This window comes from Eschrichtius robustus, chromosome 4 (genome assembly GCF_028021215.1).
Source record: "Eschrichtius robustus isolate mEscRob2 chromosome 4, mEscRob2.pri, whole genome shotgun sequence".
In the NCBI taxonomy this organism is placed as follows: domain Eukaryota; kingdom Metazoa; phylum Chordata; class Mammalia; order Artiodactyla; family Eschrichtiidae; genus Eschrichtius; species Eschrichtius robustus.
The window spans coordinates 41518833-41545608 of record NC_090827.1 but is presented as its reverse complement, the minus strand read 5'-3'; the positions used below and the strand labels follow the sequence as shown (position 1 = coordinate 41545608).

Sequence of the window (26776 nt, the reverse complement as noted above, 5' to 3'; positions counted from 1 at the left end):
ATCATTTTGAAAGGTGCTGGAGTTTGCTTTTTTACTCTCACAGTCAAGATTTAGTTGGCTTATTTAGTTTGCAAGATCGAAATGACCTTGTATATTGATCCTATAAAAAAGTGAAATTTTAATCACCTTTTTTTGTCATTTATATATTGACCACATCGAGCACTAAATAGGAAAAGATGATGCTTTTATTAATCAGTTACAGAAGAGAATACCAGGTGTTGTCTTTCATATTTGTCAAGATGTATTAGTGGGCCTCTAGTGTTCAAATGACCTTTCCTTGAAGTTGATTTGCTTCCATGATAGATTTACTGAATAAATTTAGGGGGCAAGATTATTCTTTTTTCCTATGGATTAGAGTGTGAATTTAACTAGAGTTTAGCATTTTAAATTTTTAAGTAAGACGTCAAAGTCAAAGAATCAACTTGAATAAGATTTTAAAGTGAAGCATTTTTACATATTGCTGTTTTGACTAGACTTATGACTTAGTAATATGACACTACTTCTCTTTTATGAAACAAGTAAATATTTCCAGTGGGACTGATCCATTCATTCATTCAGCAAATATTTATGGGGCAGAAATAGTTTTTCATTCTCTTCTGGATAAAGGCAAGTTCTTTATTATGATATACAAGTAATTTGGATCTTGGCTTATCTCTTGCCATTCTCTGCCTTAAACTTCATTTGTACAATATTGAACTTGGATTGCCCTTGAAAGGAAAAGAGAACATGATGAACCATGTGTAATGGCTCTCGTAGCTTCCGCTCACAGTGACATGTCACTTCCATTCACGTTTCATTGACTGAGGAAAATCAAATGTCCTTGCTTGTGTTTATCATACCATGTGTGAGTCTCACAGGGTAGGTATATATAATCCTCTTGCATAGAGGGGCACTGAATATTGGAGAACAAGGAAGATTGTATTTCTTCTTGTCATTATAGTATCTCTTGAAAAGACTTGGAAAAAGTTTAACATTAAATCAAATAGTTAAAATGAAAAATTTTGGCATGTGTTTGGGAGTTTCATTTATTCTAAATTCTCATTGCTATGGAATGGAATTTTTTTTTTTACTGGTACTTTTTTTGTTAATTAATTTTTATTGGAGTACAGTTGCTTTACAATGTTGTGTTAGTTTCCACTGTACAGCAAAGCAAATCAGCTATAGATATACATATATCCCCTCTTTTTTGGATTTCCTTCCCATTTAGGTCACCACAGAGCATTGAGTAGAGTTCCCTGAGCTATACAGAAGTTCTCATTAGTTACCTATTTTATACATGGTATCAGTAGTGTGTATATGTCAATCCCAGTCTCCCAGTTCATCCCACCCAGCCCTCTTCTCCCTCATGGTGTCCAAACATTTGTTCTCTATGTCTGTGTCTCTATTTCTGCTTTGCAAATAAGATCATCTATACCATTTTTCTAGATTCCACATGTGTGCATTAATATAAGATATTTGTTTTTCTCTTTCTGACTTATTTCACTCTGTACGACAGTCTCTAGGTCCATCCGTGTCTCTACAAATGACCCAATTTTGTTCCTTTTTATGGCTGAGTAATATTCCATTGTATATATTACCACATCTTCTTTATCCATTCGTCTGTCGATGGACATTTAGGTTGCTTCTATGTCCTGGCTATTGTAAATAGTGCTGCAATGAACATTAGGGTGCATGTGTTTTTTGAATTATGGTTTTCTCTGGTTATATGCCCTTTAGTGGGATTGCTGGGTAATATAGTAGTTCTGTTTTTAGTTTTTTAAGGAATGGAATGGAATGTTGACTTCACTTGTGAAATTTTTGAATACTGAGAGGATGTCCTAATTAATAATAATTGATACTTAAGTTTGAAATGACAGTTTTAATGGATCCTTTTTTTCTGTTGATCATTGTTGCCTCTGGATATTTATCTTCTGAATCACATGGGGATACTTTTCCATTTTCCTTCTTCTCTACCTTGCTCACACAAGACCCAGATTTCCTTTTTGACATTGAGACTACTGCTTAAGACTCTTCCCACTTCATAGAAAACCAGTGTTTTCTTACTCTCTTCTGAACCTAATTGGGGTCTTCTAGAGCTCTGCTCTGGCTGCTGTATGTGATGCTGAAATGGGAAAGAAAAAAATGACTACTTCCATTATCTAAATTTTCCCCATAGAATCTATGAGATAATAGCTAGTATTTATTGAGTGTTTTTGTGACCTACTAAGTAGTACTTCTTTGTCCTTATTCTACTCTGGTTTAGTCCATTCTGGATGCAGGGGCCCCTTTACTCTTGTTTTTCTCTCTGCCTAGGATGATCGCCTCTCAGTTATCTAATAATATATATCAATAAACAATATACTATAATATAAATATAAATTATAATTTTTTATATCTTGAACTTCTGTTTGATTTTTTCATATTCATATTTTTATAGTTTCTTTTCCTTAGTCATACTTCTGATAGCTCTTTTATTTCCTTAAACATTAACATTTTAATATTGTGTATATGATCATTTTATTTTTTTCAGTGTTCGGAGTCTGTTTCTATAAAGCTTGTTCTGCTGGTTCTTGGGGGTTTGTTTCTTCATTATTTTGTGATATTTTAAAAAAATGAGCTTTTGTTCTATGGATTATTATTATAATTATTTTTAAATGTGGCTGTATTTGGAGATGAGGCCTTTTAAAAAAATATTTATTTATTTATTTATTTATTTATGCTGGGTCTTAGTTGCAACAGGCGGGCTCCTTAGTTGTGGCTCCAAGGCTCCTTAGTTGTGGCATGCAAACTCTTAGTTGCAACATGCATGTGGGATCTAGTTCCCTGACTAGGGCTCAAACCCGGGCCTCCTGCATTGCGAGCGCGGAGTCTTATCCACTGCGCCACCAGGGAAGCCCCTGTTCTATGGATTATTATTTTTGAGTATAGTTTGAGGTCTCGTTTAAAGTGTACTCCTCCTGGTGGTTTGGTGTTTGCTTCTGTCATGCTCCAGTGTCTTCATATTCTGAACCTCTTGAAACTAAATTTTTAGTTTGAGTTTTGTTAGACCTCACAGGTAGTATGAGTTCTGGTCCCAAATTGGAGTGAGAGGAGGGAGACTTCTTTTTTTCTCTTCTACTCAGGTTGAGACCGGCAGATATGTCCACTTGCTTATGATGAGTGTGTCCTGTCCCTGTTACCACACCTGTTCACCCACCGACAGTGTTGCCCTTCAGATTCCCCACATTCTTTAGGCCCCAAGCTTTTGTCCTTCTCCCCCTTAGCAGTCCCTTAAGACTCAGTTTCTAAACCAGAAGAGATCGGTGGATGCTCCCAGGGCAGATACTGGCCTCAGTGCTTGCTGAAACTCGGTTGTTTTTTACCTCCAAAGATTTTCCTTGGTTTCTCTCTAGTTCAGCCATTCATGGAAGTTTTTTTTTGTTTGCTTAACAATCAGCATTTTAAGGAATTCTGAACAAGTGTTTTTCTGGACACCTAAGTCTTCTGTATTGCCAGAAATGGATCTGATTTCTTCCTCTAGTTATCTATATGACTCTCTCCTTCATTCCCTTAAGCTCTCTGTTCAGATGTTACCTTATTAGAGAACCTTTACCTACTACCAAACGGGTACCCTCATTGTCACTCTTTATCTCCTATATCCTGCTTTATTTTTATAGTATTTATCTCCATCAGATATTTTGTTTATTTTGGTTTTCCTTATATTAGAATATAAGTTCCATTTTTTGGCTTGTTTACCACTTTATTGCCAGTGCTTAGAATAATGCCTGACACATAGTTGGTGCTCAGTAAATATTTGTTGGATGAATGAATGTGCTTAATGCTTTAAATGATTATTTCTTTCAATCCTCGTGGTAACTCTGTGAGGTAGGTGATATTATCATCTCCATTTTAAAGGTGTGAGGAGTCTTAGGCTTGCAGAGTTAATTAAGTTGCCCAAGGTCACACAGTAAATGGCAGAGGAGATAGAAGTTGAACCCCAGGCAGTTCAGCTTCAGAGCAACCTGTTCTAACCACTGTGCTTCAGTGGTGGTAGTGAAGTTGGTTCTTTAGCAGGTTTGTATAACACTGGTATAATTCTAGAATTCAGCTATACTTTGTATTCCATTTTTTCTTTGGGAAAATATTTTCTAGATTTCACATAATTGATTTTCAAATAAAAATTTGGACCCTAATATGTAACTTGGAAAGCTTACGCAGTACAACGGTCCCCCCTTATTTTCAGGGTTACGTTCCAAGACCCCAATGGATACCTGAAACTGTGGATAGTACCAAACCCTATTTACCAAACCCTGTTTACACTATGTTTTTTCCTATACATACATACCTGTGATATACTTTAATTTATAAATTAGGCACTGTAAGAGATTAACAACAATAACTTATAATAAAATAGAACAATTATAACAATATACTGTAATAAAAGTTTTGTGAACGTAGTCTCTCTCACTCTCAAAATATCTTGTACAGGCAGACCTTGTTTTATTACACTTCACAGATACTGCATTTTTTAGAAATTGAAGGTTTGTGGCAACCTTGCACTGAGCAAGTCTATCGGTGCCATTTTTCCAAAAGCATTTGCTCAGTTCATGTTTCTGTGTCACATTTTGGTAATTCGCACAATATTGCAAACTTTTTCATTATTATATTTATTATGGTGATCTGTGATCAGTGATCTTTGATGTTACTTCTGTAGTTGTTTTGGCATGTTTTAGCAATAAAGTATTTTTAAATTAAGGTATGTGCTTTTTTTTAGACATAATGCTATTATTGCACTCTTAAGAAGCTGTAGTATGGTGTAAACATAACTTTTATAAGCACTGGAAAAGCAAAAAATTCTTGCGACTCACTTTATTGCAGTATTTACTTTATTGTGGTGGTCTGGAACCGAATCTACACCATCTCCTAGTTACGGCTGTACAAATTTAATGCTTTTTCCATCTTAACTAAGCACTTACCATGTACTGTGGTCATAACTTTTGCAGTTTGAGGTGTGACTGCAAAACAAGCATGGCTCTTTTTTTCCTTCTTTGCAGTTTCGTGGATAGAAGATTTGTTCTTACCATAGATCTTAGCAACCTTCGGCATATGATTTTTTTCTTTCCTTATTAAGTCGAGGACTTTCACCTTTTTGCTTAAAGTAAGCATTTTACAGCTTTTCTTTGGAATATCCAGATTGCCAGCATCACTACTCTTGCACTTTGGGGCCATTATTAAGTACAATAAGGGTTACTTGAACACAAGCACTGATACCTCAACCTAGATGGCTATTAAGTGACTAAAATAGTGGGATATGCTGGACAAAGCAATGATTCGTGTCCTGGGTGGAATGGAGCGGGATGGCTCGAGATTTCATCACTCTACTTAGAATGGCATGTAACTTAAAACTTATGAATTATTTCTAGAATTTTCCATTTAATATTTTTGGACCATGGTTGACCTGGGGTAACTGAAACTGTGGAAAGTGAAACCATGGATAAAGGGGGAACTACTGTATTTAAATCTGATAAGTTTTTCCTCTTCTAATTTCATTTCTTTCATTCTTTCAATTTTTTAAAAAAATTTTATTTTTAAAATAACTATTAGGCTGCTGTCTCTGAAGACATTGTAAAGATTCTGGTGAGGTTATGCTGTGTTGCCTCTATTTCCTACAGTTATTTTATAAAGTAGTTCAAATATATAATTTATAATAATCAATTTTAGTTACAGGCAAGTAACCTAATTAGTAGATAGGAAAACAGAAGCTGATGATTCCCTCCTAAGATTATCAAACAAACCTGTATTTCCTTTTGAAGTCCTCATTTCAATGCTACTACTTTCCTTTTACCAGAAACTTGACTTAACCTTGACTTGCCTTCCTTCCTCATTCCCACAATCACTGTGACACCAAATAGTCTACCTCTTAATTTCAACCCCAGGTATCTCTTGCTAGTATTATTTTAAGGCCTTTCAAACTGTTCTTTTCCTCTGCCATGCCATTCCACAGCATGGTCTATGAAGCCCCAGCTCCTCCTGCATTTCTTTCCTCTCATCATGTTCGCACTATATACCATATTCAAGCCATACTGAACTTTTTCTTATTCTTTTAATAGGCCTTGCCTTTACAACCTCTGTGCTTTCTTTCAACTCTTCTCTCTACTTGGATGCTTTTTTTCCTTTTCTGCCTATCATAGTCATGCTCATATTTTAAGACAGCTTAGATATCATCTTCTCTAAGAATCCCAACTCTTTGCCCAACTCTGAGACAGATGTTGTTCTCCTTCCATTCCACGACAGAACTTTTTTCATAACTTATAGCATTTACTTAGCTCCATTATAATTATATGTTTATATATTTCTCCCACTAGACCATGAGCTTGAAGCCAGAGATTATACCTTTATTATCTTCTTTTTTTAAAGTCAGGTTTATTAAGGTATGATATACATAGAATAAGTTCATTGCTTTTAGGTGTAGAGTTTGATGTACGTTGTCCTGTAACCATCATCATAGTTGAGATGTAGGATATTTTTATCACCCCAGAAAGGTCTCTTCTGCCCCTGACTACATCAGGCCTCTCTGCCCCATTCCCAAACCCTGACAAACACTCATCTGATTTCTGTCCCTATCATTTTGTCTTTTCCAGAATGTCAAATAAAAATGAAATCATGCAATGGGTAGCCTTTTGTGACTAGCTTCTCATACCTAGCATATTGCGTTTGAGAGTCTTTCATGTTTTTGCATATATTAATAGTTTGTTTCTTTTTATTGCTGAGCTGTATTCTATTTTATGGATGTGCCACAATTTGTTTATCCAGTGACCGTGTGGTTTCTGCCTGGCTATTATGGCTAAAGCTGCCTCCAAACATTTGTGTACTAGTCTTTGTGGGGACATGTTTTCATTTTTCCTGGATAAATAGCTAAGAGTACGCTTGCTGGCTCATATAGTAAATTCATTTTAAATTTATAAGAAATTGCCAAACTGTTTTCCAAAGTAGCTGTGCTGTTTTGCCTTCCCACCAGTAATGTTGAGTTCTAGTTCTCCATTCTTGACAACACTTGGTATTGTCATTGTTTTTAATTTTAGACATTCTAGTAAGTTTGTAGAGGTGTTTTGCTGTGGTTCTTCATTTTTTTTAAACCTATAATATTTAACATAGTTTCTGGCATATTCAAGGTGGAATAACAAAATATTTACTTATCTTTGACCAGGCAAGTGTCTTATAGTGTTTTATGCTGCTGTTCATCTTAAGCTGCATCACTTTAAGCGAAATCATTTTTAAGCTACAATGGCTTGAATTAAGACATAAGAATAAGAATCATACTCAGTTCTTTCTGTGGTTGAAGTGATGTTCTCTGCAAGCTCTAACATATGTATTCAGAAAGAATTAAAAACCACCAAAATTTGTTGGTAACATTGTTTAATCCTCTTGTGGGATGTGAATTTAGTCAGTCAGTCAGTTAAAATAGTCTAATTTTTCCCTTCTAGGTTCTATCCTTGAGATGACTGTCCTTTGACTTTTCATTTCTGGTTCTTGACAATTTCTCCCCTTCTTAATTAGCCTTAATGTGTTGTTTTGTTTTGAGCTAGAGGCATACTTAGGAGACATTGCACATTCAATTCCAGACTATCACAATAAAGTGAATATCACAGTAAAGTGAGTCACACAAATTTTTTTGTTTCCCAGTACATATAAAAGTTATATTTACACTGTAGTCTATTAGGTGTGCAGTACTATTATATCTAAAAATAAAATGTACATACCTTAATTTAAAAATACTTTATTGATAAGACATGCCAAAACAATTACAATAGTAACATCGAAGATCACTGATCAGAGATCACTGTAATAAATGTGATAATAATGAGATACCTAGAAGTGTTTCTGGCCCTAGAAGAGTTTTCTGAACCTTGACTGGGGTGAATGGCCTGAGGCTTTGCTGCTCTGAGGGTGATCCCTGCCAGGCATCAGTGATGGCAGAAGCCTCAAATGGGGCAGCTCCATTTTTGAAAATGACACCCAGGAGCAACGATGGAGGAGCAATGATTTAGAAGGAATCTAAGTCCCTGAGTGACCATGAGGAGCGGAGTTGCACCGCTGACCTCACCTTTTACACTATTAGAGGCAAGAGAAATAAACTTTTTTATTCATTAGGCCATTGCAAAAAAAAAAAAAAAAAAAAAAAATATATATATATATATATACACACACACACATATATATATATATATAAAATAATAATGAGAAAGTTTGCAGTATTGTGAGAATTACCAAAATGTGACACAGAGACATGAACTGAGCAGATGCTGTTGGAAAAATGGCGCTGATAGACTTGCTTGGTGCAGGGCTTCCACAGACCTTCAATTTGTAAAAAATACAGTATCTGCAAAGCGCAATAAAGTGCATACAATAAAATGAGATATGCCTGTATTTGCATATCTTAGCTTGTTACAGAACCTGTTATAGCCTGTCAGAGCATGGAAGGAACCTTAGAAATAACACTCTAATCCTCTCAATTTTTAGGTGAGGATCGGAGACATGTCCAAGGTAGGCCAGCTGGTTAGGGCCAGAACTGGTTCTGGAACCCAAGTTTCCTAAATTCTCATACATTTCTCTTTTTACTTAGATATTAATGGCTTTCAATTTAGTGAATCAAGTGTTATAATTCCTTTTTTCATTTGAGGCAATTTTTTTTTTTTGGCCACGTGTCATGTGGGATTTTCTTCAACCAGGAATTGAACCCTGCAGTGGAGGCACAGAGTCTTAACCACTGGGCCGCCAAGGAAGTCCTGAGGCAAAAGTTTTGAATTTTTCTCTTGCCTTTCTCTTTCTTCAAATTTACTGACACTCAAATAAAAAGCTCAATCTGATTATAGTTGTTTATATGTAGTTTCTAATTGATTATGTTTCTGGAGACCAGTGGTCCATAATAGAATTAGCATTTTTCTACTGTGACCTTAGAGACAAATTGAGGAACTAGGATTTGGTCAATTAGGATGTGAGAAAGGAAACTAAAAGTTTTTGAGGTCCATGTACTTTAGAATGGTTTTTTATACTTAGAGTTATTACTTTTAGATACTTGCCTTAACCCTGGAGGATTGGAGTAATGTATCTGCACAGTGATCTTAAAATATATTTATGAGTATATACCAAAGTTTTCTGGATTACACAGTACCACTTTAAATATGTTATGACACTTTTTCAGAGTCTTTTCTTAATTTATTCTGACTTGTGGTTAGGTAATTAAACAAGGTTTAGGGTAATTTTGATATATACGTCTGTGTATTTTTTTTATGGTTACTAGCATGGCAGAAATGGAATTTCTTCAGGATCTAGTATATTGGAGCTAGAGTAAAATACACAAATATTTACGTAAACAGCATAATTACAGGTATTTTATTTTTATTTTTTTATTTTAAAAAATTCATTTAATTTTTGTCTGCTTTGGGTCTTCTTTGCTGCACGTGGGCTTTCTTTAGTTGCAGTGAGCGGGGGCTATTCTTCATTGCGGTGCGAGGGCTTCTTATTGTGGTGGCTTCTGTTGTTGCGGAGCATGGGCTCTAGGCACGTGGGCTTCAGTAGTTGTGGCACGCGGGCTCTAGAGCTCAGACTCAGTAGTTGTGGCGCACGGGCTTAGTTGCTCCACGGCATGTGGGATCTTCCCAGACCAGGGATCGAACCATGTCCCCTGCATTGGCTGGCGGATTCTCAACCACTGCACCACCAGGGAAGCCCCAAGGTTTTAAAATTCAGTTGTATTTTTGTCTTTTTTTCCTTGAACACTTGTCATTGAATAATATAAGAATCTTAACTTGTGGAGTTTTCTCTAAATTCTATTCTCTGATTTTGTCTTTTGCGCATTACTGCAATGGTGTTTTTCTTTTCCCTTTAACCATCCTATTGTCTGCTTTCTTTTTTTCCTCCCCTCTTCTCTCTTTTTCCCTCCCCCTTTTTGGTTGTGAATCTCAGTTAAGCTTATTTATGATCCTGGGCAAGAAAATTTACTCCTCTAATTCTTAATTTTCTCTTATGTAAAATAGGGCTGATTCTGTCTATCTCATAAGGGTTGTTATGTATTAAAATCCTTACTAGGCACTTAATGCTAGTTACCCATTTTTTTCCTGCCTACAGTTTAAAAACATTTAACAAAAACTCACTTTTTGGGGTTTAAAATTTGACCTATTGGCAATCAATAAAAATAAAACAAATTTATCATGGAAAATTTCAAACATATATAAAAGCATGAGAGAACTGCTATGCACCCACCAGGCAGCTTCAGTTATTATCAACAGTGTTTCATTTATTCATATGTTATTTTAACTAATGATATATGGCTTCTATATTTTTGTTTTCTTTAGCTCTCTATAATTTGTTCCTTGGCTTTAATTAACGATTACTAACCTTTTTAAAAATTTTATCTATCTATCTATCTATCTATCTATCTATCTATCTATCTATCTATCTATCTATCTATCTATCTATGGCTGTGTTGGGTCTTTGTTGCTGTACTCGGGCTTTCTCTAGTTGCCGAGAGCAAGGGCTACTCTTTGTTACGGTGAGCGGGCTTCTCATTGCGGTGGCTTCTCTTGTTGCAGAGCGTGGGCTCTAGGTGTGCAGGCTTCAGCAGTTGCAGCATGCGGCTCAGTAGTTGCGGCACACGGGCCCTAGAGTGTGCGGGCTTCTGTAGTTGTGGCTCACAGGCTTAGTTGCTCCCCGGCATGTGGTATCTTCCCAGACCAGGGATTGAACCCGTGTCCCCTGCATTGGCAGGCGGATTCTTAACCACTGCGCCACCAGGGAAGTCCAGGATTTCTAACCTTTGGGGAGCAATTTTCTAGGAACTTAAAGTCTGCTGCCAAAATTTATAAAAAATTGATGAGATAGTGTCCACGGTATGTTGAATGTGGTAGTACTGTGTTCAATAACAGGATCCAGTGTGTGCTGTACTCTTGTGTTTGGAGAGCAGTGGTATTTTGCTTCTTTGTCTCTTCAAATGATTATATGTTTAAAATTGTATAGGGTCACCACGTATCTATACATGGGGCTTGACTTTATTTTTTCTTCTCTATTTGAGATAGAAGTCTAATAATCTAATGTAAGATAACAGATACTGCTTTGGGTTTGGTATTATAGGCACAGTTTTCAGTAAGGTGAGTGAACTTGTTGAATTGGCGTTTGTCCTATCTGGTAGAGATTTATATGCATACTCTCCTAAGTACCTTATCATTAGTAAGCTTGAATGTATTAGCACAGTTTCTCTAATATCTGTATTGGTGTATTTTTGTTTTAGCTCCTGTCATTACTGGAGTGGGGGTACAATATTCTTATTGCAGATTATTGTCCACTGTAGTCCCAGGAGCCTCTAATCATTGGGACTGTTGTGTAATTTAAGTTCTTTCTGTCTGGAAATGCCAATTTGCTGATATGGATGAGGCGAACCCTTCCTGTATAAATCTGAAGACATGAAAACTTGCTGTGGAACAAAATTTTAAGAATATTTTTGCCTAAGGCAAGTCAAATTTTGACTCTTAATAAGAATGTTTTCAGCTAGCTTCTCTGCTCTCTGGCCCCACAGGGTATATTGTTAGTTGATTGGTACATCCTATTATTTTTTCTTCCTTTAGAGGAAGGTGGAAATTTCCACAGAGATCCTTTTCTTTTCCTCTACCTATGGCAAGTAGAACCGTCATTCCCCTTTCTCTCCTTGGGCTGCCTCTTCTTCTCCTTGAAACCTGTATTCTGTTCTTTTCAAATTGGAAACTTGTATTCCTTAGAGTTTGAGTCAAACCTAGATGGAGGTGGTATTTCCTAAGTATGAAGTGTTATTTGGTGTTTTTTACCATTAACCTCCTCATACATGATTTTGGAATTTCTTTTAGGGCTCCATCTTGTTTTCTAGTTAGAAAAAAAAAGCCCACAAAAAACAAACCCAAAACGCAAAACGACTTGTGTTTCTCCTCATTGCGTTTATAATTACTTTTGAAGTAAATTTGAAATAGTGGAACAATTCCTTTGGTATCTTTTATCTTATATTAAATTTAACCCAGTTTAGTTCTTTTTAAAATACAACTTTTAGATTCTGGCTACCTGAAAGCACTATTAATAGACTGCTCAGTTCCACATTGCATATAGGTAAATATGCCTGTGTGACTGTAAAGAGTATGCTTTTATACATATAAAATGTACTCAGTTATAAAATTTATATATTCAGTATACAGTGTACTGGAGAAAATTTGGTGTTGGTTTAGTAATTGGATTAGTGAAGAGTCATTTGGACTTTTAGATGTCTTTTTTTTTTTTTTTAAGATGGTAGTCATCTTTTCTTTTTTAAATTTATTTATTTATTTATTTATTTATTTATTTATTTATTTATTTATTTATTTATGGCTGTGTTGGGTCTTCGTTTCTGTGCGAGGGCTTTCTCTAGTTGTGGCAAGCGGGGGCCACTCTTCATCGCGGAGCGTGGGCCTCTCACTATCGCGGCCTCTCTTGTTGCGGAGCACAGGCTCCAAACGCTCAGGCTCAGTAGTTGTGGCTCACGGGCCCAGTTGCTCCACGGCATGTGGGATCTTCCCAGACCAGGGCTCGAACCCGTGTCCCCTGCATTGGCAGGCGGATTTTCAACCACTGCACCACCAGGGAAGCCCTAGATGTCATTCTTGAGTATCATTTTCTTCCCCAACAGGAGGATGTAAAAATATGTCCATTAAAATTATGTGAATTCTGGATTTCAACATGTATAGATTAAATTTTTGTCTTGGCTAAAATGCTAAATAAAAACACTTTAAAGTATGATTTACATTGACCCAACTAACATAAAGTAGTTACTTTGATTTTATTAGTTCCATTGTGGAGCTTATCTCACAGGATTTATTTTGGAAGTAAATAAGCTTGTTTAAAAAAATCCTTTAGTTTAAAACTTAAGCTTTTTTAGACTTATTAAACATAAGATTACTCTCTGATGAGTAAGATAGCTAGGTACACAAATGAATGTTAGAGTGTTTGATGCTGCTAGCAAGAAAGGTTTTGTAATTTGTACATTGTAGTTATGCTACCACTTGTTTGATTTCATTTACTTCCTTTCTTCTCTGCTTCTTTCTTCCATGTTAAAGTGTGAGTATATTAAAATAAAAGCCAAAACCTCTCTTTTTGTTTGCCTGTCTCCCTGTTACAGACACAGACACACACAATTTGAAATTTCTTTGGGAAATCAAAGCACAATAAAGAAGAAAATGTGTATGTTAGAACATGAAGGAAGGTTAGTGTTAAGGGTGAAGATCTATAGCAGATTATCATTTTAAGTTTTTAGTGGAAGATGGCATGCCAGTTAAGAAATTGTGTATTTATTTTGGAATATTAGATAAAATAGCAAATCCTAACTATTAAGCTATTTAGATTGCAAAAATTTTCTTATATATGGCATATATTTCTCTCTTACTGAATGTTAACAGGTTGTATGTAATTAGCTAGTTTTACTGGCAGTTTCGTTGTGGTTCACTTTCATCATCTTATGATTCAGGAAAGTTTGAGCTGCCTTTGAGCTATGTAAGGGAGCAATATAGGGAGTGAGGCTTATGACTTGCATTAAGATGTCTTCTCCAGAGGCTGGAAAGAGCGTGGCATAATAGGACTAAATAAATATTTGTTAAATAAATGAATAAATAATGCATGCATAAATGAAAACTTTTCAGGAGTAGAGAGATGGACATGGCCATACATCGTTTCTTTTTCTAGTGAATATCTTGAGTATTCAGATGACTAGTCTGTAATTCTTACCCATCAGCCATTGTGTAGCCTTTTGAGAATCCTAGCTACAGATTTAAGAATACAAAGAACCATCATCTGGGTGAGGGTCCTGGGGAAAAAATTCCTACATGCCTGCAGTTTGCTTATGGCAGTATTTCAGCACAAAATAATCAGGAACTTTTGCTTTATGGAATATTTATGTATCACCCAGATAAGAGAATTTCAAATACTTGACTTTAATACATTGTATTTATTATATTTTTAATTGAAGTATAGTTGATATACTAATATACTTTATTTTAAACAAATTTTATGCCATGGAGAGAGAACTGGTTTTAAACCTAATTCTTCCACTTCCAAGCTAGATATGACCTCATCCTAATCACTTAATCACTCTTAACCTCCTCATTTACAAATAATTTAACCTTATTGGAAAGAATTCACTTATTAGCTTGAATAATTGTTATACAGTTTTGATAACATAATGATGCTCTTGAGAGCTGTTGAGTTAAGCAGTATAATTTACCCTTTTGCTGAATATCTGGAGATTATTAGATTTTGAGATCGTTAGTCTGATTTTTATAGGATTTTTTTTTTTTTTTACTTATTAATGTTGGCTTATCAACTATTATTTTCTTTTTTTCCCTAATTTTAAAAATTGTGTTGGGACTTCCCTGGGGGCGAAGTGGTTAAGACTCTGTGCTCCCAATGTGGGGGGCTCGGGTTCGAGCCCTGGTCAGGGAACTAGATCCCACATGCATGCTGCAATTAAGAGTTCAAATGCCACAGCTAAGGAGCCCATGTGCCTCAAGTGAGCTGGAGAGCCACAACTAAGGAGCCTGTGTGCTGCAACTAAGGAGCCCACCTGCTACAACTAAGACCCAGTGCAACCAACCCAATAAATAAATAAATATTAAAAAAAATATTATCAAAGTTAAATTTGTTGAATAATTGAAGTTGATAATTGTATTTTGGTTATGGCATTAAGGGCTAAACTGCCAATATACTCAACTTACTTTCAAATGTCCGAAAGAAACTGTGTATACGCATATATAGAGAGAAGCAAGCAATGAGAAAGCAAATGAGATGGATTATTGATAATAAATGAATCTAGAAAAAGGATATGAAGATGTTCTTGCAACTTTTAAGTTTGCAATTATTAACAAATAAAAATTGTTTTAAAAGTCAGTGATAAAGCATTGTTTCATAGTTTAATAAATAACGTTTTTTCTTTCTTGATGATACATGAAATAATGATGCATCTTACAATTAATAGCATCTTAGAGTCAATAAAAAATAGTAAGTGGATAGGCAAAGAAAAAAACAAAACCTCAGTAAGTTTTCTTTATCCAACTAACAAGCTCTTAGGGAAAAAAGACAGAAGACCCACCACATACACTAAATTAAGACTACTTGAGGTACAAGAGACTTAGTGTTGTCAATCTGGTCTTCAAGCAATTTCATTATTTCTTAAGTTTCATTCTCTAATATGTGTGCTTACTTACAGTCGTAAAAGTACCTACATATATTGTGAGGAAATCAATGTATAGCTGTTTTAAATATGTAATATGTTTTAAATAGGTTCTAAATGATCAAAAAATAAAATGCCCCTTGAAAACTAGGCTTAAAGGTTACTGAAAACTGTGAGATTGGTTAATTAATAGGTGACCACCCAAAATTAAATGTTAATAAAGGACAAACTAAAAACAAGGGAAAAAATATAAGATTACAGTACATCTAGGATTCAAATATAGTAAGTGGTAAAAACATAATTCAACTGTCAGGAAAAAAAACCCATAATAAAGAGATAAATGCTAGGATTACCAGAGTTTTTTCTTTCATCTGCATGCTGCAGTGTATTTGCCAAAAAGAAAAGCCCACAGAGTTAAAAATACAGGTTACTTTTGTAATTCACATGATTTTTACCACTGCATTTCTACTTCTGGAAGAAGCTAAAGAAAGATCACTAAGATGGGTCAAATAAATGGCTACAGAGGACAGATAGCGAACAAAAAAGCCACAGAATGTAGGGCGGTGCTTATCAGTATAACCAAGTGAATCAGGAGACTATGAATGTAATGTTAGAAATGTAGGCAATTCACTGAGCTGGGAAAACAATCTGAAAACCCACACTGTGACCTGTGTATTTATACAAATGACAGGTGCAGAACTGAGAAGTGGGAGGAAAAAACTGTGTACTAAATAATTTCCTAGGAATTATCCAGTCTGATGATTTTTCCACTTAAAATTTTTCCATTCTAACTTACAGCTATCAATTGTGAATTCAATAAACATCCTTTTTATTTTTTTAATGCTTTTATGTTGAACTGTCAAATGTAGAAACTGAACTGAAATAACACTGTCACAAATGGTACCTCCAAGTAAGTCACAAATCATTCACCATAAGTTGGTCCAGCATTATTACATTTCCTCTAAATTCTTCTCTAAAATGTCAAAAACTGAAATCTACAGTATCATGAAACTGTATTTCTCCACTTTGTGTTTTCGTTGTTATTAAAAAATAATTACTTGATTAAAAGAAAATGATTCATAGAGACAAATTAGAATGGTGGTTGCCTGGGGCTAGGTGTAAGGGGAAAATGTGGAGTTGTTATTTAATGGGTAAAGAGATTCAGTTTGGGGACTTCCCTGGAGGTCCAGTGGTTAAGACTCTGCGCTTCCACTGCAGGGGGCACAGGATCGATCCCTGGTCAGGGAAGTTCCACATGCCGTGTGGTGCGGCCAAAAAAAAAAGAAATAAAAAAGATTCAGTTTTGCAGGACAAAAAGAGTTCTGCAGATGGATGGTGATGATGGTTGTGTACAACAATATGAATGTACTTAATATCCCTGAACTGTATGCTTTAAAAATGGTTAAGATGGTAAACTCTATGTTATATATATTTTAACACAGTCTTTTAAATATGTATTTATTTATTTGGTTGTGCCGGGTCTTAGTTGTGGCAGGCAGGCTCCTTAGTTGTGGCTCGAGGGCTCCTTAGTTGAGGCTCACGGGCTCCTTAGTTGCAGCTTGTCAGCTCCTTAGTTATGGCAGGCGGGCTCCTTAGTTGCGGCATGCATGTGGGATCTAGTTCCCTGACCAGGGATCAAACTCTGGCCCCCTGCATTGGGAGCACGGAGTCTTATCCACTGTGCCACTGGGGAAGTCCCTGATAAAATGTTTTTAATACACTATCCATACTTCATTTTTGTCAGTTGACTCAATAATATCTTACACTTTTTTCCTCCCTTTCTACCAGGTTCCAGTCTAGGGTCAGGTATTGAATTTACTTGTCGTGTTTCTTTAGTCTTTTTTAATCTGGAATTTTCCCATATTCTTCCTTTGTCTTTTATGATGTTGGTAAGTTGAATAACCTTTTTTTAAAAAATTAGAGTGTTCCTCATTTTGCGTTTTTCTGATATTTGCTCATGATTAGATTCAGGTTATGTATTCCTGATAAGAATTCTACATAAGTGATGTTTTTTTCTTAGGGCATCAAATCTGGAGTCCAACAATGTTCATTTCGTCTTCATTGGTGATGGTAAATTTTATTGCTTGAGACGTTGTGTGATTTCTCCACTGCATAGCTATTATTTTTGCCCTTGCAATTAATAAGCAATCTGTGAGGAGACAGTTTAAAACTATGCAATTATCTTGCTCCTCATCAAAAATTTTCCCTAGATTTAGCATCCATGGATGATTCTTGCCTAAACAAATCTTTATAATGATAGTTGCAAAATGATAATTTTTCAGCTCTAACATTCCCTTCATGTTTACCAGTCAACCTTTGGCATTCTACCTTAAGCAAGAATCCTCTGTTCTCCCACATTTATATATTTATCTATTGATATTATTGATATAAGCTCTTGGATTCCTATTTTTTCCTAGTTGTTTATAATTCATGACTGTCCTTAATTATTTTAATGCTCAGATTTTGATGTACTGCCATACATTCTGACATGATAATATGTTCCAGGCTATTCTTTTTTTTAAAAAAAAATCTGTGTACTGACTTATTTAAGTGATTTACTTTCCAGTTGTGGTTTTCTCTTTCCTATAGATTCTTGCTTATTTCTTTTAGGATAGGTTTAGTATTGCTGTATTCTTTTAGTTTTTGCTTATTTGAGAAATTCTTTCTCTCTCCTTCTATTATAAATGATAATCTTGCTGGGTAGAGTATCCTGGGTTGCAGGTTTTTCCCTTTCAGGGCTTTGAATATATCTTGTCACTCCCTTTTGGCCTGCAATGTTTCTGTGGAGAAATCAGCTGATAGCCTTATGGGGGTTCCCTTATGAATAAGTCTTTGTTTTTCTCTTGCTGCCTTTAGAATCCTCTCTCTTTCCTTTTTTAACATCTTTATTGGAGTATAATTGCTTTACAATGGTATGTTAGTTTTTGCTGTATAACAAAGTGAATCAGCTATATGTATACGTATATACCATATCCCCTCCCTCTTGCGTCTCCCTCCCACCCTCCCTATCGCACCCCTCTATCTAGGTGGTCACAAAGCACCGAACTGATCTCCCTGTGCGATGCAGCTGTTTCCCAGTAGCTATCTATTTTATATTTGGTAGTGTATATATGTCAGTGCTACTCTCTCACTTCGTCCCAGTTTACCCTTCCCCTTCCCCATGTCCTCAAGTCCATTCTCTATGTCTGTGTCTTTATTCCTGTCCTGCCCCTAGGTTCGTCAGAACCATTTTTTTTTTTTTTAAGATAGAATCCTCTCTTTAACTTTTGCCATTTTAATTATATGTCTTGGTGTAGGTCTGTTTGTTTTTGTTTTTTTGTTTTTGCCACACCATGTGGCATGTGGGATCTTAGTTCCCTGAGCAGGAATCGAACCTGCACCCCCTGCATTGGAAGTGCATTGTCTTAACCACTGGACCACCAGGGAAGTCCCTGTAGGTCTGTTTGGATTCATCTTGTTTGGGACTCTCTGTCCTTCCTGTGCCTGGATATCTGTTTCCTTTTTTAGGTTTGGGAAGTTTTCATCCATAATTTCTTTTTTGTTTTGGCCGTGCTGTGCGGCTTGCGGGATGTTAGTTCCCCGACCAGGGGCTGAACCTGGGCTGTTGGCAGTGAAAGCATGGAGAACCAACCACTGGACTGCCAGGGAATTCCCCATAATTTCTTCAAGTACATTTCAATCCCCTTTTTCTCTTTCTTGTCCTTCTGGGATCTGTATTATGTGTAGATTGGGATGTTTTATATTATCTCATAGGTCTCGTATATTGCTTTCATTTTTTTTTCATTTGTGTTTCTGTCTGCTGTTCTGATTGGGTGATTTTCATTATTCTATCTTCCAGATCACTTGTTCGTTCTTCTGCATTATCCAGTTTGCTATTTATTGCCTTTACCTCAGCTTTTGTCTCAGCAAATGAGTTTTCTCATTTTAATTGGCTCCTCTTTATAGTTTCTAGTTCCTTTTTACAGTAATCTGCATTTCTACTGATAGCCTTTCTTAATTCCTTCAGTATTTTTATTACCTCCTGTTTGAACTTGGGTCTGGCAGACTGTAGATGTCTGTTTCATTGTTTGTTCTTTCAGGGGAATTCTCTTCATCTTTTAATTGGGAGTGGTTCCTCTGCTTCTTCATTTTATTGATATTTCTCTGACTCTATGAGTTTAGGAGAAAACAGTTATCTACTGTGGTCTCAAAGGGCTATTTTTATGTGGGAGTGTCCTTTGTGTAGCCTGCGTGAGTCTAATAGTTTTGGTGAGAGGGCTGTTTTTAGTATGGATGCCTACTGCGTCTTTCCTCAGTGTGTGCTGGCCATTATCCCCTTGATAGGGGGTATACTGGTGTTGTGGTGAATCAGAGCCTACACTGGATGTTGAGCGGGACCTCCTCTTTGCTCTGTGGTTGTCACAGCTCTGTTGGGGGCAGAGTCCGCTCACCAGTTGTTGGAGTAGATACTCCCAGATATGTTTCTGAGCTGCAGTGTGAGGTAGGTAGAACCGGAGCATTCCCGCTGGGAGAGGAGCCACTGAGTTTTCCTCTGCAGGAGCTGTCCTCCAGGAAGTGCACTCTGATGTCACCTGTCACCTGTTGTGTGGGCTCACAAAGTACACTGCTTTTGGCACTGCCTTCGGCCCTGTCTCAACCATGGAAATTCAGGGAGTCGGCCCAGGTGTTCTTCAGGCGCTGTGCTTACAAAGCCACCAGTGCAGATCCGTAGGCACAGATCCACTGAAGTCAGGTACCAGGACTGCGGTAGTTGCATACCTGGACCCTCCATGGGAGATACTGAGTCAGCCCAGATCCTGGCCCCGCCTCCGAGTGTGCACACCCACAGAAACCTGCAGCCGTCATTGCTCCACCTGCCCCAGCCACGGGAGCACCAGTAATCTCGCGTGTCCCGTAGGCACTGAGTTTTACAAAACCGCCTGCGGCGCTTAAATTCGTGGATCACACAGTTGTTGGGACACTCAGATTTCAGCCCTGTTTCCAAAGTTGCAGCCCCTGGGGATCGGCTTGGATTTCAACCTTGCCTCTGCATGTGGGCAACCTGCGGGCGCTTGTGCACTCCCAGAACTCGTAGAGGCCGCGCGCACTGTGAACACACCAAGAATGAGGCTTCTCTGGTGGACTCTGCCCCTCCCTTTGTGCATGCGTGTTGACAGTGGGGTTTTAATGGCAGACACGGCCTCCTTCCCGCGTACACCCCTGGGCTTGGACCATACCCCTGGTTGCAGCTTGGACCATACTCCAGCCCCTTTGGCCTGTCTGCACACAGCCAACCCCAGTCCTCTCCCTGAGTCTGTCCTCTGAAGCCTGAGTTTCAGCACCCAGCATCCCCCCCCCAACCCCCACTCCCTGCACCAGCAGACATGCATCTTGGGCCGCGAACTGCAGTGAGATGACCAGGACCTTCTATGCAGGTCTCTCTCTGTTCTGTCTGCCACAAACCAGCTGCTGCGCTCTCCTCCGAGACTCTGAAGCTCCCTTTCTGTCCTGGCTGATCTCCCCACCAGTGAAGGGGCTTGCCAGGGTGAGGGAACCTTTCTTCTTTCACAGCTCCCTCCCAGGGGTGCAGGTACCATCCCGATTCCTTTTTTTTTTCTTTCATCCTACCTGGTTATGTGGTTATCTTTCTTGCAATTTTGGTTTTATGAGATCTTCTGCCAGTGTTCAGCAGGTGTTCTGTGACAGCTGTACCACATGTAGATGTATTTTTGATGTATTTGTGGGAGGAGGTGAGCTCCGTGTCCTTCTTTCCACCATCTTGATCTGTTCCCATTCCAGGCTAAGATTATACCTATTCTGGAATAAGCCACTTTTCTGAGAAACTTAGTTTCCTTTGTGGAGAATGGTCTTAGAGACCAAGATTTGGTTGTTAGGTATTCTCATTATCCCTGAAACATCTTTGCTTCTGGGTTCTTTCAGTTGACAGAGGAGGAAACATATGCATATATTTATATATACGAATATGAGTATATGTACTTGTATGCATACACATTCATATTTAATTTTATATGTGCTTACATGTATGTGTACATACCCATATACATATTGTAGAATTTATGAGTTCACACTGACCTCCCCAAATCAAGTCCATCCCTATTAGATTCTTGCTCATCTCCCCTCAGGCTATATGTGTATGTCTCCTTCACAGTGAGAACCCTGGCTTCCAAAAGTATCTACATATCCCATTTGCTTAGAGTAAAATACTTCTTAAATAGTTTTATAATTGCTGTGCCTCTGCCAGTACCACACACCAAAAGCTCACCTACTAAAAAGAATCAGAATTTGTTTGCAGTTCAGCCTCCTACTCCATCGAAGACTGAGAGTTTATATATATATATATATATATATATATATATATATATATATATATATGTCACACACACACACACACACACACACAGTCAAATAATGTGTTCACAAATTACTTGAGTTAGCTCTTTCTCTCCCTTTTGTATGATTATGGTGTTAATTTGAACTGCAGTTGAATTGTTGGTTTTGATTTTATTTTTACCCCCTTTTTATCTTTCTTGATTTAATTAAAATTTTTGTTGAATATGTGCTGTGAAGATGTTGAAAACATCTTCTTTTCTTTTTCTTGTAGGCAGTCAGCTTCATTGTTTTCTGATTTGCCTTTCATTTGCTTATTTTTGTTAAGCAAAGCAGGTATGTGTATGTTTTCTAATTTTCTCTTTCTTACACAAAAGGTAGCATATGCTTTTTTTCCCCTAATTTTTTTTATTGTGGTAACATGTATGTAACATAAAATTTACTGTCTTAACCATTTTTAAGTGTACAGTTCAGTGGTATTAAATACTTTTATATTGTGCGACTGTCACCACCATCCATTTCCAGAACTCTGTTCATCTTGCAAAACTGAACCTCTTTACCCATTCAACAATAATTTCACATCTTCTCCTCCCCCAAGTCCCTGGCAACCTCCATTCTACATTCTGTGTCCATGATTTTGACTACCTCATGTAAGTGGGATCATACAGTATTTGCCTTTTTGTGACTGGCTTATTTCACTTAACAAAATGTCCTCAAGATTCATCCATGTTGTCATATATTGCAGAGTTTCCTTTCTTTTTAAAGCTGAATAATATTCATTGTATGTATATACCATATTTCGCTTATCCTTTCATCCACTGATGGATACTTGGGTTGTTTCTACATTTTAGCTCTTGTGAATAATGCTGCTGTGAACATGGGGTACAAATATCTCTTTGAGACCTTTCTTTTTTTTTTTTTTTGGTATATACCTAGAAGTGGAGTTTCTGGATCATATGGTAATTCTATTTTTAATTTTGCCCATCAGTGTACAAGTGTTTCAGTTTCTCCCCATCCTCACTAACATTTCTTACTTTCTGTTATCTTAATGGGTGTTCTGTTTGTACTTCCCTAATGATTAGTGATGTTGGGCATGTTTTCATGTGCTTATTGGCCATTTGTATTTTATTTTTCAGAGAAGTGTTTAAGTCCTTTGCCCATTTTTGAATAAGGTTGTTTGTTGTTGAATTTTAGGAGTTCTCCGTAGATTCTAGCTGTTAATCTCTTATCAGATATTATGATTTGTAAATATTTTCTCCCATTCTGTGGGTTGCCATTTTACTCTGTTAATAGTGTCTTTTGGTGCACAAAATTTTAAAAATTTTCATGAAGTCCAGTTTGTCTGTGTTTTTCTTTTGTTGCTTATACCTCTGGTGTCATATCCAGGAAATCATTGCCAGATTCAATGTCGTGAAGCTTCTGCCCTGTGTTTTCTTCTAAGAGTTTTACAATTTTAAGTCTGACATTTTGATCTTTGATTCATTGTGAATTAATTTTTTGTTTATAGTGTAAGATGTAAGGGTATAAGTTCATTCTTTTGCATGTGGATATCCAGTTTTCCCAGCACCATTTATTGAAAAGACTGTCCTTTCCCCTTTGAATGGTCTTGACACCCAGCATATACTCTTTTGAACTTTACTGTTTTCACCTAACACTTTCTTATGGAAACCACTCCGTATCATTCCTTACAGATAGTCCTCATTATTTTTTACAGCTGCATAGTTTTCTTTTGTGTGTATGTATCATCATTTATTTAACCAGTCTCCTATACGTGGACATTCAGTTTGCAGTATTTTTAAATAATGCTATAATAAATAACCTCATTCAAATCTGTTTGGTATGGTTGGAGGTGTATCTCCAGGATATATTCCTAGAAGTAGAATAGCTGGGTAGGAGCACAAATGCATTTGTGGTTTTGTTAATTATTAGAAAATATTCACCTTCATGTGGGTTGAACCATTTTGCATTCCCACTAGCAATATATGAAAGTGCCTGTTTACTCACAGTGTGTACTGTCAAGCTTTTGCTGTTTTTTTGCTAGTCTGGTGTGTGAGAAATAGTATTTCAGAATAGTTTTAATTTGCATTCCTGGGACTTCCCTGGTGGCCCAGTGGTTAAGGATCCACCTTCCAATGCAGAGGACGCGGGTTCGATCCTGTCGGGGAGCTAAGATCCCACATGCTGCGGGGCACCTAAGCCCATGTGTCGCAACTATTGAGCCTGCAAGCTCTAGAGCCCGTGTGCCACAACTAGAGAGCCTGCACGCTGCAACTACCGAGCCCGTGTGCTGTGGAGCCCGTGTGCCACAACAAAGAGGCCAGGTGCTGCAACGAAGATCCCGCATGCCGCAGCTAAGACCTGACGCAGCTAAATAAATAAATATTTAAAAAATTTGCATTCCTTTTATTATGAGTGAATTTTTATGTCTTTTCACATGTTTAAGGACCTTTTAAATTTCTTTTTGTAAATTGTATGTTCATTTTTCTATAGATTTTTAAAAATCTTTTTTCCCTCATTTAAAAAATGTTTTTGCATGTGAGGGATATTAGCCTTATTATATCTATATTGTATGTTGCAAATACTTTCTCTCAGTTATTTGTCTATTAGCTTTGTTTATGGCATTTTTCCATGCAAAATTTTTATTTTAATATAGTTAGATTTAATCTTTTCCTTTTTTGCAACTGGATTTTTAATCATAATTGGAAAGGCTTTTCCTAAATTCAGCGTACATAGAAATTCACCCATGTTTTTTTCTATTACTTGTATAATTTCATTTTTTACATGTAGATCTCTGATCCATTCTATGTGGTATGGAGAATGGATCCAATTTTGTCTTTTTCCAAATGTCTATTCACTTCTCCTAATACTAAAGACCAACCTCACCCCAATGATTTGGGATACCACCTTTTTCATATACTTGATGTTTTATATCGTTGGTCTATTTCTGGAATTTTCTATTCTATTTATCTGTCTATTCATGCTTCCATACCACACTTTTAATTTTAGAAGCTTTATAGTACTTTTTATTTTTTTATTTTTTAGTTTTTGGCCATGCTGCATGGCTTGTTGGATCTTAGTTCCCTGACCAGGGATTGAACCTGGGCCATGGCAGTGAAAGTGCTGAGTCTTAACCCCTGGACCACCAGGGAATTCTTTATAGTACTATTTTTTTTTAAATGAAGTTTATGTATGCTATTTATTTATTTATTTAGCTGCATCAAGTCTTAGTTGTGGCATGCGGAATCTTTCATTGTGGCATGTGGGCTGTTCGTTGCTGCGGGCAGGCTTCTCCAGTTGCGGCACACGGGCTTCTCTCTAGTTGTGGCACGCGGGCTCCAGAATGCGTGGGCTCAGTAGTTGTTGTGGCTGGGCTTGGTTGCCCCTCGGCATGTGGGATCTTAGTTCCCTGACCAGGGATCGAACCTGCATTCCCTGCATTGCAAGGCGGATTCTTAGCCACTGGACCACCAGGGAAGTCCCTCCTATAGTACTTTTTAATATCTGGTAGCGTTTGTCTTCATAGCTCTTACTTTTTAGTGTTTTCCTAGCTAATTCTTGTAAATTTATTTTTCTATATTAATTTTAGTATCCACTTGTCTAATTCCATTATAAAGTTCATTGGTATTTTCATTGGGAACACATTACATTTATTAAATATCTTAGGTAGGGCTGATATCTTAATTACGTTGAGGCATTTTCACCTAGAATGTGGGACTTCTTTCCATTTGTTCAAGTCTACTTTTATTTCTTTCAGGAAAGTTTGTTATTTGCTTTATATAGATTTCTTGTTAAGTTTATTCTTAATTATTTTTCTCTTTTATGTTTCCATTGTAAATGGGGTTTTCTCACCCATTGTATCTTCTAACTGGTTATTATTTGTTACCAGTGAGATATTTTATTCTATACTTATTGAAAGTACTCTTTTAGACTTATTTGCGCGTGAAAATTTTTACCATATGTCACTCCTATGTGTATATGTAAAGGAAAATATAAGCAAAATAAATTGTATAAGGTATATCTAAAACTGTTTGATATTCAGAGTCCAAATCTTCTGAATCACTTTTTGAGTAAGAGTTCTTGATATCTGTCTTAACTACCCAATATTCTTCTCTTGGCCATTAAAAATATTGATGATGCAGCATTTTTAAGAGTGCTTCATTATCATCTCGGATTTTCTTCCAAGCCACTGTCACCCATTTTGCAAATTAAAAAAAAAAAATTATTTTTGGCTGTGTTGGGTCTTTGTTTCTGCCTGCGGGCTTTCTCTAGTTGTGGCAAGTGGGGGCTACTCTTTGTTGCGGTGCATGGGCTTCTCATTGTGGTGGCTTCTCTTGTTGCGGCGCATGGACTCCAGGGTGCGTGGGCTTCAGTATTTGTGGTATGTGGGCTCAGTAGTTGTGGCTCGTGGGCTCTAGAGTGCAGGCTCAGTAGTTGTGGCTCATGGGCTTAGTTGCTCTATGGCATGTGGGATCTTCCCGGACCAGGGATCGAACCCGTGTCCCCTGCATTGACAGGCGGATTCTTAACCACTGTGCCACGAGGGAAGTTCCAATTTTGCAAATTTTGATGCTGGTGTTTTCTTGATTTTATCAGAAGGTGTTATCGGAAGGTTTTAAAGACAAACAACTAGAACTCATGTTTCTTTCTCAAATGATACTTGAGTGGTTTCTTGACATGAATGGTTGCATCATCCAGTCATACCACTAGAAATAATCACCAAATTTCTACAGGACTGATGCCTGACTAAAAAAGATACCGCTGAATATAATGAACTTTATTTCAGAGACACTAAAATATGAAAATTAAAAGAGCCTTAGAATTGATGAACTATGGTATCTACTCCTATGTTTCCTTGTCTATTTATATTTTCAGTTAACAGCTCTTTCTTCAAAACCATGGTTTATTTGATTGAAATTTTCCTTACTAAGAATTGAAATTTCATTATTGATAGGTGTGATTGCGAAAGTGGGGTGAAGGAAGGAAATAACAGCTTCTAGATTTTAAAAATCATGTCCTTTTAAATTTCAGTTTTGGTACATGTATTTAAATGTATTTACTACATTAGTTAGTAAAGTATTATATACTGTATTAGTGATATACCACAGATGTAGAGGTCAGACTTTGGGGAACCTTGGCTTACTGAAAAACAGCCCTGAGGCAGATGGTGTTTTCCAAAGATGACAGCAACAGTATCTCCCATCTCACATGTGAGGTCTCTGTCCCCTCTCTTTGAAACTGGAAGGGTTTTTGTGGTTTGCAACCTATAGAGTATGATAG

The 26776-nt window shown here is 36.9% G+C and overlaps 1 protein-coding gene and 1 non-coding gene across 4 annotated transcripts in view; one reads left to right on the top strand and one right to left on the bottom strand.

The window, feature by feature from the left end:
* The window catches only part of LRBA (LPS responsive beige-like anchor protein), a 750846-nt gene that overhangs the window by 12045 nt on the left and 712025 nt on the right, over positions 1-26776 (top strand). The gene's annotated exons all lie outside the window — the stretch shown is intronic.
* TRNAG-UCC (transfer RNA glycine (anticodon UCC)) lies at positions 18526-18598 on the bottom strand. The gene has a single exon. It is a non-coding gene; the product is annotated as a tRNA-Gly (tRNA).